Source organism: Elephas maximus, chromosome 14 (assembly GCF_024166365.1).
Source record: "Elephas maximus indicus isolate mEleMax1 chromosome 14, mEleMax1 primary haplotype, whole genome shotgun sequence".
NCBI classification, from domain to species: domain Eukaryota; kingdom Metazoa; phylum Chordata; class Mammalia; order Proboscidea; family Elephantidae; genus Elephas; species Elephas maximus.
Genome location: NC_064832.1, coordinates 83255821 through 83273454, shown reverse-complemented (window position 1 = coordinate 83273454; position 17634 = coordinate 83255821).

Genomic DNA, 17634 nt, shown 5'->3' with positions numbered 1-17634 from the left:
CAGACTTACTGGACCCTTGACACCAGAAGGATCCCTGAATCTGTTGCCCTGAGAAAATCTTTAAACTTTGAGCCAAAACTATTCTCTGAAGTCATGTTTAAGCTATCTAAGAGTTTAGCTATAGTAGTAAAGACATTTTGTGTTGAGCACTGAGCTCTTTTAAATAACTATATGTATGAGATCAAATTGAAAATAGTAATTCTAAAGCAAAATTGATAAGTTTAGGGGGCAAAGACTTTAAGTCAAAGGTGATGAAACAAAGTGGGGAGAGAGAGCAAGAATGGTGACACAACTTGAAGAAAGTAACCAAACTCACTGAATTGTACATGTAGAAACTGTTGAATGGGTATATGTTCTGCTCTGTATACTTTCATCAAAAATAAAATACATATTAAAAAAAAATTCTGCTTTTTTTGAGGACATTTTTTGCAGAATGAAAATACACAAATTAGGATAAAATACTTGCAAAGTATATATCTGATAAAGGACACCCATAAAATATAAAGAATTTTCAAAATACAGTAAAACAGTGCTCCCAAAATAAAATGAGCAATAGATTTTAATTTACACATCAACAATCGCACAAAAAATATGAATGGCAATAACCACAAAAAAAGATGCTCAACATCATCATTCATTAAGAGAATGCAAATTAAAATCACCTTTATCAAGTTTCTGAAGAACTATTCTTCATGATTTCTTTTTTTTATTAACTTTTATTGAGCTCAAGTGAACATTTACAAATCAAGTCAGACTGTCACATATAAGTTTATATACACCTTACTCCATACTCCCACTTGCTCTCCCCCTAATGAGTCAACCCTTCAAGTCTCTCCTTCCGTGACAATTTTGCCAGCTTCAAACTCTCTCTATCCTCCCATTCCCCCTCCAGACAGGAGATGCCAACACAGTCTCAAGTGTCCACCTGATATCATTAGCCCACTCTTCATCAGCATCTCTCTCCTACCCACTGTCCAGTTCCTTTCACGTCCGATGAGTTGTCTTCGGGAATGGTTCCTGTCCTGGGCCAACAGAAGGTTTGGGGACCATGACCGCCGGGATTCCTCCAGTCTCAGTCAGACCATTAAGTATGGTCTTTTTGTGAGAATTTGGGGTCTGCATCCCACTGATCTCCTGCTCCCTCAGGGGTTCTCTGTTGTGCTCCCTGTCAGGGCAGTCATTGGTTGTGGCCGGGCACCAACCAGTTCTTCTGGTCTCAGGATGATGTAGGTCTCTGGGTCATGTGGCCCTTTTTGTCTCTTGGGCTCTTAGTTATCGTGTGACCTTGGTGTTCTTCATTCTCCTTTGATCCAGGTGGGTTGAGACCAATTGATGCATCTTAGATGGCCGCTTGTTAGCATTTAAGACCCCAGACGCCACATTTCAAAGTGGGATGCAGAATGATTTCATAATAGAATTATTTTGCCCGTTGACTTAGAAGTCCCCGCAAACCATGTTCCCCAGACCCCTGCCCTTGCTCCGCTGACCTTTGAAGCATTCATTTTATCCTGGAAACTTCTTTGCTTTTGGTCCAGTCCAGTTGAGCTGACCTTCCATGTATTGAGTATTGCCCTTCTCTTCACCTAAAGCAGTTCTTATCTACTAATTAATCAGTAAAAAACCCTCTCCCTCACCTCCCCCCCTTGTAACCACAAAAGTATGTGTTCTTCTCAGTTTATACTATTTCTCAAGATCTTATAATAGTGGTCTTATACAATATTTGTCCTTTTGCCTCTGACTAATTTCGCTCAGCATAATGCCTTCCAGGTTCCTCCATGTTATGAAATGTTTCATAGATTCGTCACTGTTCTTTATCGATGTGTAGTATTCCATTGTGTGAATATACCAGAATTTATTTACCCATTCATCTGTTGATGGACACCTTGGTTGCTTCCAGCTTGTTGCTATTGTAAACAGAGCTGCAATAAACATGGGTGTGCATATATCTGTTTGTGTGAAGGCTCTTATTTCTCTAGGGTATATTCCGAGGAGTGGGATTTCTGGGTTGTATGGTAGTTCTATTTCTAACTGTTTAAGATAAAGCCAGATAGATTTCCAAAGTGGTTGTACCATTTTACATTCCCACCAGCAGTGTATAAGAGTTCCAATCTCTCCGCAGCCTCTCCAACATTTATTATTTTGTGTTTTTTGGATTAATGCCAGCCTTGTTGGAGTGAGATGGAATCTCATCGTAGTTTTGATTTGCATTTCTCTAATGGCTAATGATCGAGAGCATTTTCTCATGTATCTGTTAGCTGCCTGAATATCTTCTTCAGTGAAGTGTGTGTTCATATCCTTTGCCCACTTCTTGATTGGGTTGTTTGTCTTTTTGTGGTTGAGTTTTGACAGAATCATATAGATTTTAGAGATCAGGCGCTGGTCGGAGGTGTCATAGCTGAAAATTCTTTCCCAGTCTGTAGGTGGTCTTTTTACTCTTTTGGTGAAGTCTTTAGATGAGCATAGGTGTTTGATTCTTAAGAGCTCACAGTTATCTGGTTTCTCTTCATCATTTTTGGTAATGTTTTGTATTCTGTTTATGCCTTGTATTAGGGCTCCTAAGGTTGTCCCTATTTTGTCTTCCACAATCTTTACTATTTTAGTCTTTATATTTAGGTCTTTCATCCACTTGGAGTTAGTTTTTGTGCATGGTGTGAAGTATGGGTCCTGTTTCATTTTTTTTGCAAATGGATATCCAGTTATGCCAGCACCATTTGTTAAAAAGACTATCTTTTCCCCAATTAACTGACACTGGGCCTTTGTCAAATATCAGCTGCTCATATGTGGATGGATTTATATCTGGGTTCTCAATTCTGTTCCACTGGTCTATGTATCTGTTGTTGTACCAATACCAGGCTGTTTTGACTACTGTGGCTGTATAATAGCTTCTGAAATCAGGTAGAGTGAGGCCTCCAACTTTCTTCTTCTTTTTCAGTAACGCTTTGCCTTTTTTTTTTTTTTTTTTTTGCTTATCCGAGGCTTCTTTCCCTTCCATATGAAGTTGGTGATTTGTTTCTCTATCACCTTAAAAAATGACATTGGAATTTGGATCGGAAGTGCATTGTATGTATAGATGGCTTTTGGTAAAATAGACATTTTTACTATGTTAAGTCTTCCTATCCATGAGCAAGGTATGTTTTTCCACTTAAGTATGTCCTTTTTAGTTTCTTGTAGTAGAGCTTTGTAGTTTTCTTTGTATAGGTCTTTTACATCCTTGGTAAGATTTATTCCTAAGTATTTTATCTTCTTGGGGGCTACTGTGAATGGTATTGATTTGGTGATTTCCTCTTTGATGTTCTTTTTGTTGATGTAGAGGAATCCAAGTGATTTTTGTATGTTTATGTTATAACCTGAGACTCTGCCAAACTCTTCTATTAGTTTCAGTAGTTTTCTGGAGGATTCCTTAGGGTTTTCTGTGCATAAGATCATGTCATCTGCAAATGGGGATAATTTTACTTCCTCCTTGCCAATCCGGATGCCCTTTATTTCTTTGTCTAGCCTAATTGCTCTGGCTAGGACCTCTAGCAAAATGTTGAATAAGAGCGGTGATAAAGGGCATCCTTGTCTGGTTCCCGTTCTCAAGGGAAATGCTTTCAGGCTCTCTCCATCTAGAGTGATGTTGGCTGTTGGCTTTGCATAGATGCCCTTTATTATGTTGAGGAATTTTCCTTCAATTCCTATTTTGGTGAGAGTTTTTATCATAAATGGGTGTGGGACTTTGTCAAATGCCTTTTCTGCATCAATTGATAAGATCATGTGGTTTTTGTCTTTTATTTCATTTATATGGTGGATTATATTAATGGTTTTTCTAATATTAAACCAGCCTTGCATACCTGGTATAAATCCCACTGGGTCGGGGTGAATTATTTTTTTGATATGTTGTTGAATTCTATCGGCTAGAATTTTGTTGAGGATATTTGAATCTATGTTCATGAGGGATATAGGTCTGTAATTTTCTTTTTTTGTGGTGTCTTTACCTGATTTTGGTATCAGGGATATGGTAGCTTCATAGAATGAGTTAGGTAGTATTCCGTCATTTTCTATGCTTTGAAATACCTTTAGTAGTAGTGGTGTTAACTCTTCTCTGAAAGTTTGATAGAACTCTGCAGTATAGCCATCCGGGCCAGGGCTTTTTTTGTTGGGAGTTTCTTGGTTACCGTTTCAATCTCTTTTTTTGTTATGGGTCTATTTAGTTGTTCTGCTTCTGATTGTGTTAGTTTAGGTAGGTAGTGTTTTTCCAGGAATTCATCCATTTCTTCTAGGTTTGCAAATTTGTTAGAGTACAATTTTTCGTAATAATCTGATATGATTCTTTTAATTTCATTTGGTTCTGTTGTGATGTGGCCCTTCTCGTTTCTTATTTGGGTTATTTGTTTCCTTTCCTGTATTTCTTTAGTCAGTCTAGCCAATGGTTCATCAATTTTGTTAATTTTTTCAAAGAACCAGCTTTTGGCTTTGTTAATTCTTTCAATTGTTTTTGTGTTCTCTAATTCATTTAGTTCAGCTCTAATTTTTATTATTTGTTTTCTTCTGGTGCCTGATGGATTCTTTTGTTGCTCGCTTTCTTCTTGTTCAAGTTGTAGGGACAGTTCTCTGATTTTGGCTCTTTCTTCTTTTTGTATGTGTGCATTTATCGATATAAATTGGCCTCTGAGCACTGCTTTTGCTGTGTCCCAGAGGTTTTGATAGGAAGTATTTTCATTCTCGTTGCATTCTATGAATTTCCTTATTCCCTCCTTAATGTATTCTCTAACCCAGCCTTTTTTCAGGAGGGTATTGTTCAGTTTCCAAGTATTTGATTTCTTTTCCCTAATTTTTCTGTTATTGATTTCCACTTTTATGGCCTTGTGGTCTGAGAAGATGCTTTGTAATATTTCGATGTTTTGGATTCTGCAAAGGTTTGTTTTATGACCTAATATGTGGTCTATTCTAGAGAATGTTCCATGTGCGCTAGAAAAAAAAAGTATACTTTGCAGCAGTTGGGTGGAGAGTTCTGTATAAGTCAATGAGGTCAAGTTGGTTGATTGTTGTAATTAGGTCTTCCGTGCCTCTATTCAGCTTCTTACTGGATGTCCTGTCCTTCTCCGAAAGTGGTGTGTTGAAGTCTCCTACTATAATTGTGGAGGTGTCTATCTCACTTTTCAGTTCTGTTAAAATTTGATTTATGTATCTTGCAGCCCTGTCATTGGGTGCATAAATATTTCATATGGTTATATCTTCCTGATCAATTGTCCCTTTTATCATTATGTAGTGTCCTTCTTTATCCTTTGTGGTGGATTTAAGTTTAAAGTCTGTTTTGTCAGAAATTAATATTGCTACTCTTCTTTTTTGCTTATTATTTGCTTGATATATTTTTTTCCATCCTTTGAGTTTTAGTTTGTTTGTGTCTCTAAGTCTAAGGTGTGTCTCTTGTAGGCAGCATATAGACGGATCGTGTTTCTTTATCCAATCCGAGACTCTCTGTCTCTTTGTTGGTGCATTTAGTCCATTTACATTCAGCGTGATTATAGATAAGTAAGTGTTTAGTGTTGTCATTTTGATGCCTTTTTATGTGTGTTGTTGACAATTTCATGTTTCCACTTACTTTTTTGTGCTGAGACGTTTTTCTTTGTAAATTGTGAGATCCTCATTTTCATAGTATTTGACTTTATGTTTGCTGAGTCCTTACTGTTTTCTTGGTTTTTATTTTGAGTTATGGAGTTGTTATACCTCTTTGTGGTTACCTTATTATTTACCCCTATTTTTCTAAGTAAAAACCTAACTTGTATTGTTCTATATCGCCTTGTATCACTCTCCATATGGCAGTTCTATGCCACCTGTATTTAGTCCCTCTTTTTGATTATTGTAATCTTTTACATATTGACTTCAATGATTCCCTGTTTTGAGCATTTTTTTTTAATTAATCTTAATTTGTTTTTGTGATTTCCCTATTTGAGTTGATATCAGGATGTTCTGTTCCATGACCTTGTGTTGTGCTGGTATCTGATATTATTGGTTTTCTGACCAAACAATTTCCTTTAGTATTTCTTGTATCTTTGGTTTGGTTTTTGCAAATTCTCTAAGCTTGTGTTTATCTGTAAATATCTTAATTTTGCCTTCTTATTTCAGAGAGAGTTTTGCAGGATATATGATCCTTGGCCGGCAATTTTTCTCCTTCAGTGCTCTGTATATTTCGTCCCATTTCCTTCTTGCCTGCATGGTTTCTGCTGAGTATTCTGAAATTATTCTTATTGATTCTCCCTTGAAGGAGACCTTTCTTTTCTCCCTGGCTGCTTTTAAAATTTTCTCTTTATCTTTGATTTTGGCAAGTTTGATGATAATATGTCTTGGTGTTTTTCTTTTCGGATCAATCTTAAATGGGGTTCCATGAGCATCTTGGATAGATATCCTTTCATCTTTCATGATGTCAGGGAAGTTTTCTGTCAGCAGATCTTCAACTATTTTCTCTGTGTTTTCTGTCCTACCTCCCTATTCTGGGACTCCAATCACATGCAAGTTATCCTTCTTGATAGAGTCCCACATGATTCTTAGGGTTTCTTCATTTTTTTTAATTCTTTTATCTGATTTTTTTCAGCTATGTTGGGGTTAATTCCCTGGTCCTCCAGATTTCCCAGTCTGCATTCTAATTGCTCGAGTCTGCTCCTCTGACTTCCTATTGCGTTGTCTAATTCTGTCATTTTATTGTTAATCTTTTGGATTTCTGCATGCTGTCTCTCTATGGATTCTTGCAACTTATTAATTTTTCCACTATGTTCTTGAATAATCTTTTTGAGTTCTTCAACAGTTTTATCAGTGTGTTCCTTGGCTTTTTCTGCAGTTTGCCTTATTACATTTCTGAGGTCATCCCTGATGTCTTCAAGCATTCTATAAATTAGTTTTTTATATTCTGTATCTGATAATTCCCAGATTGTATCTTCATTTGGGAAAAATTTTGATTCTTTTATTTGGGGGGTTGTAGAAGCTGTCATGGTCTACTTCTTTATGTGGTTTGATATCGACTGCTGTCTCCGAGCCATCACTAAGGTATTGTAGTGATTTATTCTATATTTGCTCACTGAGTCTTATCTTGTTTTGTTTTCTTTCAATATACGTGGATGGGCTACTAGATTATGCTGTCTTGTTTGTTGTAGCCCTTGACTTACTTATGACCTATTACCATCTGGTTTGAGCTGTTGTCAGATATATATGCCTGAGTCTATTCACTATTTTTGAGTAGAATCTGATTTTGGGTCATCAAGTGTGTGCTGCACCCTAACACCTATCCACTTCGAGAAGTAGTGGTGATAGTTGTGTGCACCAGATTCTATTAGCAGCTGGGGTTCACACTCCAGGGGGGGGCAGGATGCTGACAGGCTTCTCCCAAGTGTCAGTGAGGTAGGTGTGTCTCTATTCCTAAAGCACCTTGGTGGGAAGGCTCTGCAGCTGTACCTTAGGCCCCCAATGCAAGTACCTCTACAGATTGGTAGGTGTCACCCTCCTTAGACCCCTAAGGCAAGAGGCTAGGTGGTCTGGGGGGAGCTTCAGCCCTCAGTTCCCCGTTGTGGGTCAGTTAGGGCTCTGTTGGATAAGCAGAGATATCAGACCTGGAAAACTTGTTTCTCCAGTAAATGCGCTAAAAAAAATGCAGTCAGATCCCTATCAGAAATGCCTTTGCATTATAATAGCTACTTTGTTCCCTGTAGGGATGAAAGCCCAAGATATGGATCATATATGCTTGGCTGGAGCTGGTTCTGTGTTTTTAGTCCAATTAGGGAAGGATTTTTGTTCCCTGGGTTTTTTGTGGTTGCTTCTCTCAGGCCTTGAAGAATGGGTTAGGAAAAGACCAAAAAAAAAAAAAAAAGGGAAAATCAAAGCCGCGGAGCCTGAGCCATTCTCCCTCTGGCTCAGGAAATTCCAATGTTAATGAAGCCGCCTGGGAAGGGGAGGGGAGGGTTCAGAAAAACAGGAGAGAGTAGCACCCCGGAATATAGCCAAAGTTGCTTATCTTGCTTGGGATGACTATTTTATCTGAGATTCCCGAGGGGTGTAAGCCTATGTGTGCTGGCTGTGTAGAGATTGGCCCCGAGGGTCTGGCCTGCTGAAGCCACGGTCAGATCCTCCGCTGCAAATCCAAAGCCCAGCGTCAAGTTTCCCCAGCTGGGACACTGCACTCCCGGCTCCAAAAACAGTCCCTGCCTCCCAGGGACTTCTCCTCCTGCCAGCTGTGTCACCGCGCCACCCGCATGGCCCGGCTAGGCCCCCTCCCGGGGTCAGTTCAGGGGGGTAGGGCTACCCTGTGTTTGCGCCGTCACAAGGTGTTGTGTTCAGCTCTCCTGCGCCCAGTCCTAAGCCCGGCGCCAAGGTTACCTGACTGGGACGCTGGCTCCAGGCTCCAAAAACAGTCACTGCTTCCCCGTAGTTGTTCGTTCTCCATCTCTGTCACTCAGGTCAACTCTTTAAATCTGTGTTTGTTGTTCAGCGTTCGTAGATTGTCATGTATGTGATCGATTCACTTCCTTTTCCGAGTCTTTGTTGCAAGAGGGATCCGAGGTAGCGTCTACCTAGTCAGCCATCTTGGCCCCCTCACGATTTCTTTTTTAAATGGAAAAATCTCCGCTCCGGTTTCATATGCAAAATCAGGATTTGAACTGCCAACCTTCTGGTTAGCAGCCTATCACTTAACTGCTGCACCAGCAGGGACTCTTAAATGAGGAAATACCATCATTGTCATTGATTCTGACTCATAGTGATCCTGTAGGATCCTGTAGGTTAGAACTGCCCCACAGAGTTTCCAATGATCGCCTGGTGGATTCAAACTGCTGACCTTTTGGTTAGCAACTGTAGCACTTAGCCAGCCACTATGCTACCAGGGTTTCCAAATGAGGAAATAAAACCCAACCCAGTGCCATCGAGTGATTTACCGACTCATAACGACCCTATAGGACAGAGTAGAACTGCCCCATAGAGTTTCCAAGGAGCTGGTGGCAGATTCAAATTGCTGACCCTTTGGTTAGCAGCCATACCCAAAACAAATAGCACTTAACCACTATGCGACCAGGGTTTCCAATGAGGAAACAGTAGTACCTAAAAAAAAAGAAATTTTTTTAGTTTTTTTTTTTTTAATTCTCTAGTTTATTTTTAAGATGAAATTATTTAATACTTATAGTATTAAATATACTGCCTTTTCTAGTGTAAGGAGTCAACATATATTAGTGCTTATTATTTTGTGGAAAAGCACATCACTCAGAAAGTAATTTAGTTCAACAATTTCCTCCTAGTCTGTGAAGGAGGAGAGTAACAACGTTAGCATATATGTTTAAAATAGCTGTGGAAAATATGTTTTAAATAAAAGTTTCCAAGTATGTGATAGATTTTGAGATGTTTTGAAACTAAACTGTTAGTAAACCCTTCCTTAATTAAAATGTTATAATAATATTGTATTGCTCTTCTAATTATTTTATTTTCCAAAGAATGAGTTTTATTGCAAGTAGATAGAAGAGAAAATCATTATTTTTAAAGTTTTTTTTTTTTTTTACATTGTTGTTATTAGGTGCTGTTGAGTCGTTTCCAACCCATAGTGACCCCATGCACAACATAGCAAAACAATGCCTGGTCCTGTGCCATCCTTACAATCGTTGTTATGCTTGAGCTCATTGTTGCAGCCACTGTGTCAATCCACGTCATTGAGGGTCTTCCTCTTTTCCGCTGACCATGTACTTTGCCAACCATGATGTCCTTCTCCAGAGACTGATCCCTCCTGACAACATGTCCAAAGTATGTAAGACGCAGTCTCGCCATCCTTGCTTCTAAGGAGCATTCTGGTTGTAATTCTTCCAAGACAGATTTGTTCGTTCTTTTGGCAGTTCATGTTATAGTCAATATTCTTCAAAGGCATCAATTCTTCTCTGGTTTTCCTTATTCATTGTCCAGCTTTCACATGTATATGATGCAATTGAAAATGCCACAGCTTGGGTCAGGTGCACCTTAATCCTCAAGGTGACATCTTTGCTCTTCAACACTTTAAAGAGGTCCTTTGCAGCAGATTTACCCAATGCAATGTGTCTTTTGATTTCTTGACTGCTGCTTCCATGGCTGTTGATTGTGGATCCAAGTAAAATGAAATCCTTGATGACTTCAGTCTTTTCTCAGTTTATCATGATGTTGCTCATTGGTCCAGTTGTGAGGATTTTTATTTTCTTTATGTTGAGGTGTAATCCATACTGAAGGCTGTGGTCTTTGATCTTCGTTAGTAAGTGCTTCAAGTCCTCTTCACTTTCAGCAAGGAAGGTTGTTAATGAGTCTTCCTCCAATCCTGATGCCACGTTCTTCTTCACAGAGTCCAGCTTCTTCTATTATTTGTTCAGCATACAGATTGAATAGGCATGGTGAAAGAATACAACCCTGACGCACACCTTTCCTGACTTTAAACCATGCAGTATCTCCTTGTTCTGTCTGAACAACTGCCTCTTGATCTATGTAAAGGTTCCTCATGAGCACAATTAAGTTTTCTGGAATTCCCATTCTTCGCAATGTTATCCATAATTCATTATGATCCACACAGTCGAATGCCTTTGCATAGTCAATAAAACACAGGTAAACATCCTTCTGGTATTCTGTGCTTTCAGCCGGGATCCATCTGACATCAGCAATGATATCCCTGGTTCCTTTTGTGCATATTCTCATGCAACATTGGGTTAAATGGGCACTTGATTATGTACGTTTTGAACAGTCTCAGGTATTTTGGAGAATATCTTACAGAAACAGTATAATGGATGAAAGAGTAGCATGCTATGATAATATGTGTATTACTTGAGAAAATAGATATAATAATTGGAGAATCTTATTAATTTAAATTCTTGGAGAGATGCCTTGTAATTAATATAAGTATTTTGGAGAAAATAGTAGGGATATTATAATAATCAGTGTCATTGAAAAACAAGTTAAATTTCACGATGATTTTTTTAAGAAATCATCTCTTGAGATATGCTCTGATTACATAATCATTTGAAGCCTAACAAGGAATTGCACAGTGAAATCCTAAAAAATCAGTTGTAAGAGAAATAGTGCTTTTATTTACTCCAACTCCAAAACACAATAACACACACACACCCATATACATAAAACAATTCTAGTAGCATATATGTCTTACCCAAATTGGTTCTATCCAAATGTGGCAGTGTAATATATTCAGAAATGGTGGTACAGACTGATAGGTTACTTAGCTGAAAGAGAGGGTTTTTTGTATTTATAGTATGACTCTTTTTCCACACTTGAAAAACTATGGCAGCTTTTATTTAGCTTTATTTTCCTAGCATTATTTAACACTTGATTTTATATAACTATGGAAAGATAATAAAACTATTTTTATTAGATGAGATAGTGTTATATATTATTTTAGGATAAATGAACATGGATTCTAAGAAAGTATATTTTTATATGCAACTGTCATGAGTAATGAAACTTCATTTATTCAAGAGTTGAAAAAAATACAATATTCTTGCTGTGAACAATCTATTATAGTTCAGTTTCTTGCCAGTAGAAATAGACATATTTTACATAGTTTCGCATTGTATCACACCTGACTTCAGACTTTATGAAATTCTAAGGAGTACCTAAATTTATCACTTTTCTGTGATAAGTGGTGAGACTTATTTTGTTCGATTTAATGTCATTATACCATTATGCATTCTCTTTGATCCTTTTCTACTTTTGAAACTTATGAAAAAATGTTCTTCCTTATCTCATTGAACTGCTCCCATTACCCAAATGAAGTTCTTATTAATACCTATGTCGTATTAATGGAACAATACCTTCATAATGGAAACTCATACTCTATCCTTAGTTTATCATTGCTTTCACTCTCTACCTCTTTCTCATATAAAAGGAAAACATCATCTTTTAGATTTCAACATTAAAAAAAAGTTCTTGTCCAAATTGTTCATATTAGTGCCAAAAATTATAAATTTAAAGACACAAGATTAAATATGAAAATTATTGTGGATATTTTATGCATTTGGCATCTCTGCTTCATCTATACCACTAAAAAAAAACCAAAAAACCCTAAACCTGTTGCCACTGAGTCAATTCCAACTAATAGCAACCCCGTAGGACAGAGTAGAACTGCCTCACAGTGTTTCCAAGGAGCGACTGCTGATTTTGAACTGCCAACCTTTTGGTTAGCAGCCAACCTCTTAACCACTGTACCATCAGGGTTCTGAATATGTCTATAGGTAGCACATTGTGGAAGTATAAGCTATATATATTGAAAACATGATGGATAACATGATGAGCTTCTACTAGCACTATTAAAATAACATTTAAACAGCCACATAGCCCTGAGATAATCTTGAAAACTTGAACAAAAAAATCCCCTGAATTCTCCTTAAAACCAAACAATAGTCAATAATTTAAACTAGTAAAGAATGTAAATAGTTTATTGTAAAATATGTGGAACAAGGCAGAAAACGTGTTTCTTTTTAAATAATTTTTATTGTGCTTTAAGTGCAAGTTTACAAATCAAGCCAGTCTCTCACATAAAAACCCATATACACCTTGCTACACACTCCCAATTACTCTCCCCCTAATGAGACAGTCCGTTCTCTCCCTCCACTCTCTCTTTTCATGTCCATTTGCAAAAACATGTATTTTTAATAGACTTTAATTTTTACAGCAGTTTTAGCTTTACAATGAAATTGTGCAGAATATACAGAGAGTTTGCATGTATCCTCTCTCCTCCCATACACAGCTCCTCAGTTGTTAACATTTTGTATCTGTGTGTACATTTATTATAATTGTTGAACCAGTATAGACACACTTTTATTAAATAAATGCATTAAATTTTTAATGATCATCTTAGGAAACATACAGTTTAGTACACTTCTCACCAAAAGAGAATAATTTATCAGAGTGTCCCTGCATTATTGTGTAGATCTCTGGGAAATTGACCATATAATCAATTAAACTGTAACTGGGAGTAAATAAGCGATACAATGAACTGCTCTAATCACTTGGGAAATTTCACTGACAGTACCAAAAGAAATTTGACATATTCATTAATTCTAATTAAAAAACAGATTTGATATAAGATTTGTAAACCAAAAAAAAAAAAAAAAAAAAAATGCCGTCAAGTTGATTCCAGCTTATAGTGACAAGTTTGGTATTTTACATAAATTGGTATGTTTAATATTATTTGAAGAATTCATACTTCATAAATCACTATAGAAATTTATGGACACAAAAAGTACAAGAACAAAAAAATAATTTCAATAAAAAAAAGTTAAATAAAAATACTGTAGAATCTCATATAATATTTTCTCTTCTTTATGTGGGAGCACGTAATCTTATTAACTAGATTAGCTATTTAATAATTTAAGCAAAAATAAAAATAAATTATATTTACATATAGTAGAAAGTGTTTTTACAAGTGACCCAAATGACATATGCATAAGATATTGGTAACTTTAGGATTAGCAAATAAATATTGGAAATCAGTAACTTATTGTTCAAATATGGTCTGTATGTTCAGGGTAATACTGAAGAAAGATGAACAATGATAGAGTTACACATTTCAAGGAAGATGAAAAGGGCTTCGAACTGTTCTGCCCAGTTCAATCTTGGCTGATGAAGCAAAACACAGTGGACCTGAACTTGAACCAGAATGACACTCAGAACAGGAAAAATTACAAGTTGAATCCCTGCTAGAAACTTAATCTCTCTCTTATAAAACAAGAGCATCACGTGTGATGCATAATAACCAAACTTCTTGACTGGCAGTATCAGAAAGAGTGGTGCCCTGCTCGGAGATGGCTGTCAACCACCCCACTTTGAATGTGTGTCATGCTCCACAGTTCTGGCAAGAACCCGATCTCCCGCATCAGGACCCTGAAAGGGCTCACTATGCCTCTTTCAAGTTTCCCATTCCAGGGCTTTGACCTGAATTTTTTTCTGTTCTGGTTATCAGTCTGCTTCACCCAAATTTTAAAAATTTGGATCTGTTCCAATTTCATTTCATAGGCCATGACTGAACTGGTTTGAAGCCCTGAAGATGAATCTCACAAATAGAAATATAAGTAAATAAAATGTGGCATAATAATATATATACCATAATGTAATTACACAATGGTCTAAAAGAAGATATATAGTTTTATACTATATATAAATATAGTTTTATATATAAAACATTCCTTTAATGTAAAATTGTACAGTTTGTTTTGGGTTTTATTTTTTGTTTGTTTGTTTTAAATAATAACAATGGGCTTCACAAGCATTCCAACCTTCTAATTCTAGATATAAACTCAAGAGAAATGAAAATACATGCCCACATAAAGGATTATGTGCATATGTTCATAGCAGCACTGTTTAAAATAACCCCAAACTGGAAACAATTCAAATATCTATGAACTGAAGAATAGATAAACAAAATGTGAATAAAAATGTAACGCAATGCTGTTCCAAAATAAAAAAGAAAAGGTGATTAACTACTGAATCATGCTACAGTGTGTATCCTTTCGCCATGCCTATCGAATCTGTATGCTGAGCAAATAGTCCGAGAACCTGGACTATATGAAGAAGAACAGGGCATCAGCATTGGAAGAAGACTCATTAACAACCTGTTCTGCGCAGATGACACAACCTTGCTTGCTGAAAGTGAAGAGGACTTAAAACACTTACGGATAAAGATCAAAGACCACAGCCTATATGGGTTACACCTCAACACAGAGAAAACAAAAACCCTCACAACGGACCAATAAGCAGCATCATGATAAACGAAGAAAAGACTGAAGTTGTCAAAGATTTCATTTTACCTGGATCCACAATCAACACTCACGGAAGCAGCGGTCAAGAAATCAAAATATGTATTCCATTGGGCAAATCTGCTGCAAAAGACTTCTTTGAAGTGTTGAAAAGCCAAGATGTCACCTTGAAGACTAAGGTGCTCCTGACCCAAGCCATGGCATTTTTAATCGCCTCATATGTATGAGAAGTCTGGACAATGAATAAGGAAGACCAAAGAAGAACCGACATCTTTGAAATGTAGTGTTGGAGAAATTTGAATATACCACGGACTGCGGACTGCCAAAAGAATGAACGTATATCATTCTCGGAAGAAGTCAACCAGAATACTCCTCAAAAGCAAGGATGACAAGACTACATCTCACACACTTTGGACATGTTATCAGGCGGGATCAGTCTCTGGAGAAGGACATGATGCTTGGTAAAGTAGAGGGTCAGTGAAAAAGAGGAAGACTCTCAATGACATGGATTGACAAAGTGGCTGTAACAATGGGCTCAGGCATAACAACGATTGGGAGGATGGCACGGGACAAGGCAGTGTTTCATTCTGTTGTACATAGTGTTGCTATGAGTTGGAACTGACTCAAGGGCACATAACAACACATGCTATAGTGTAGATAAACCCTTAAACAATATACTCTGTGAGAGAACCAACACGTGGTATGATTTTGTTTATGCGAAATTTCCAGAAAAGGAAAATACGTAAAGATAGGAATCATATTAGTGATTGTTGGCCTGGTGGGGGAAGCGGTATTTGAACAAACCACAACCTGGCAGATAGAAATTTCTAATAATCATGGAAATGTTGTAAAATTGGGTTGCACTGATGGCTACATAAATTTACATATTTACTAAAAATCTCTTAATTACGTACTTACTACAATGGATGAAATTATTATACCTCCATAAAACTATTAAAAAGGGACAGACTATGAGTCCACATCATGAATGTTCATGCAATTGACATGATAGTGTTGTACAAACCAGTGACATTTATCTAAATATTAAAAAATCTTTTACATATTAAAAAATAATTTATTAGCCCTCATAAAAATAGTCTTTAAAAATAAAGAGTATTATATAAAATGTCTCAAAAAAATTCATTTTTTACAAAGATGTTATAAAAGAGGATCTTTTGACTGTTTCAATAAGATGGTTTTGTCACATTTGTTGTTGCTGCAGACATTGATGTGTTATTTAAAATTATTTTTCTCTAGATGATGCATTTGCATTTTTAAAGGCATATTAAACTGGTCATAAATAAAAAATGGAAAGAAAGTGTCAATAGATCAATACCAACACTCGTTAAAGTGTTGACTTGCTTTGTTTTCTGATCAAGTAGTTTAATTTTCTTAGCAACTTGTGGCAATTTATCTCTGCTTATAGCCACATCCTTACTCTCTGCTTTAGAAAAGCATTTCTCACCAGTTCCACACGAAATTAATAGACATGCTGTGAATAATAGGTTCTTTAATTAAACATAGTGAGAGAAATCTGGGTTCAACAAAACAGGTTTCTTTAGTGCCAAACTTCAAACAGCTTTTAATTTGGTATGCTGGGTTATGGTGCTCCTAGAATGAGATCGGTTGTGCAATGTTTTACAAATTTATTTAAATATGAATGTTTATTGGATGGACAATCACTTACCGCCATGCAAAACTTTGGGGCTTCTACCGTTGGTCGGATAGGCAGTAAATATGATATTACTGTGGCTTGTTCAGCTCTAAACTTGTGATCCATGTTCAGTGATTGGTCTCCTCCTTTGAATCTCAGTTAAAAACTCCACATTGTTTGTAGTTTATGGTAACTGGATTGCTATCTAGCACCCATGTACTGAAGCTTATCTCTTGATAAACCCATAATACAAAGAGTTTTTGAACAGGGGTTCTGCCTTCATCTGCCAAGCCTATCTTTCTTTTTCTTAACAGTGTTCAACCTTAATTAAAAAAAAAAGTACAGTTTTTTAATATATGACCTAAAGACCTTCTCAACACATGTTACAGTTCTTAATACAGTTCTCTTGACCACCTGCTAGAATAGTAATTAATTCTGTGGGAGCATCTTCAGCCCCACCAATCTCAGGGTCCAGCACCACAAGTCAAATCTTCCTGTGGATCTTGTTACCACTCCTGTTGTTATTGCAAGTTGCTGTCCAGTCAGCTGCGACTTTTGATAACCCCACACACAACAAAACAATACATTACCTGCACCTGCACCATCTTCATGATTGTTGTTATGTTTGAGTCCATGGCTGAGTGCTTTCCAACCTACCGACTCATCTTCCAGTATTATCACAAACAATATTCTGTTGTGATCTGTAGGATTTTCATTGGCTAATTTTGGAAGTTTATTGCCAGACCTTTCTTCCAAGTCTGTCTTAAGCTGGAAGCTCTGATGAAACCTGTTCACCATGGCTGACCTGCTAGTATTTGAAAAACCTGTATCATAGCTTCCAGCATCATAGCAACACACAAGCCACCACAGTACTACAAACCGACAGACAGATGGTAGTGTTACCATCTCTAGGAGCTGGGAATACCGTGATAAACTAGAGTCAAAAAATCCCTGCACCTATAGACCCTACGTTTTGGTGATGGAGAAATATGATAATTATTTTATAGTATTTTAAGCAACAGTAAGTTCTACGGAGAAAAAAAATTATAGCATAGAAGGGGGTATAACATATCTGGGAAACAGGTAAGGTAACTTCTGCTTAATGACTTGAGAGAAGTGAGGGGATCTATTGAACGTCTCTAGACAAAATCACTGGAAAGAATACGAGCAGCAAGTGTAGGGAGGAACTTGTCTTGTACATAATGCCTAGTAACTTTACCCTGATATATCGGAATAATGATGAGAAAGAGA